The 1175-nt window shown below is 61.7% G+C and overlaps 1 protein-coding gene across 1 annotated transcript in view; it reads right to left on the minus strand.

Annotated features, from left to right (window-relative positions):
• ppp4cb (protein phosphatase 4, catalytic subunit b) overlaps positions 1-413 on the minus strand; it is a 12746-nt gene extending 12333 nt beyond the window's left edge. Inside the window, exon 1 of the mRNA XM_020526256.2 lies at positions 289-413. The gene's annotated coding sequence lies outside the window, so the exon portion shown is untranslated. The remainder of the gene's footprint in view (positions 1-288) is intronic.
• Between the last annotated feature and the right edge of the window lie 762 nt (positions 414-1175).

Consider the following 1175-nt stretch of genomic DNA (forward strand, 5'->3'; position numbering starts at 1 on the left):
GGGGGGGGTGGCTCAGCGGACCCGAACCGGCCACGCAGTTGCGCAGTTGCATCTTCGGAACTGCCGAACGCTCCCGAGCCAGCTGCGGCTGCGTACTTCCATCATCGAGGATTGTCGAGCCCTCCCGAACCGGCCGCGGCTGCGCACTGGTCCGCTCCGGGGATTGCCGAGCGACAGGCCCGGGATCAGTTGTGGGGGTGGGAATCGACTACGGCAGCGGCGGCGACAACAGTACAGCGGCTCCACCCTCATACGTTTCCCCCACCCGTCGCCACTTTTTTGTCTTACCTTTGCTGTTTCTGTCGCCTCCCCCTCCTCGAGGCCTCACGGCGTCCAGCCAGCACAAAAATGGAGAGGGAGAGAGAGCGCAGAGCGCCTGAATACAAGATGGCGGCGGCCGATGGGGGGAGAGGGGACGGCCAATGCGCGTGCGCCGGGTAGCCCCGCCCGGCATGGCTGAAGAGGCGGGGCCGAATGCCGTCTCGGGTGTACGCGCGTGCTGCCGGATTCCCAACCGCCGGAGGGCGACCGTTACGAGTCACGTGTGACTCTTCCCTTCTCCATGCCCGCCTCCGCCATATTGGTGAGGGGCAACCAGAGTGGCAGATGGTGAGGGGCATCTTTCACCTTCCCTTCCCCCACAATCCCATTGGAGAGGGAGCCATTTTTACCCCCCAAAAAGGGAGACAGGGGCATCTTCACACCCCCCACAGGGAGAGTCAGGGATATCCTTAAACCCCCGCAGAGAGAGAGAGAGAGGGGCAGATTTATCCCTCTCTGAGAGAGAGAGGGGGGCATCTTTACCCCTCTTAGAGAGAGGGGGGGGGGGGGCCTCTTTACCCACCCCTAGAGAGATGGGGGGGGCATCTTTACCCCTCTCAGAGAGAGAGAGAGAAAGGGGGGGCATCTTCACCCACCGCCAGAGAGAGAGAGGGGCATCTTTAACCCTCTCTGAGAGAGAGAGGGGCATCTTTACCCCTCTTAGAGAGAGGGAGGGGTGGGACATCTTTACCCACCCCTAGAGAGATGGGGGGGCATCTTTACCCCTCTCAGAGAGAGAGAGAGAGAAGGGGGGGGGCATCTTCACCCACTGCCAGAGAGAGAGAGGGGCATCTTTAAACCTCTCTGAGAGAGAGAGAGGGGCATCTTTACCCCTCTTAGAGAGAGGGAGGGGT

Source organism: Rhincodon typus, chromosome 49 (genome assembly GCF_021869965.1).
Source record: "Rhincodon typus isolate 14 chromosome 49, sRhiTyp1.1, whole genome shotgun sequence".
Taxonomy (NCBI): domain Eukaryota; kingdom Metazoa; phylum Chordata; class Chondrichthyes; order Orectolobiformes; family Rhincodontidae; genus Rhincodon; species Rhincodon typus.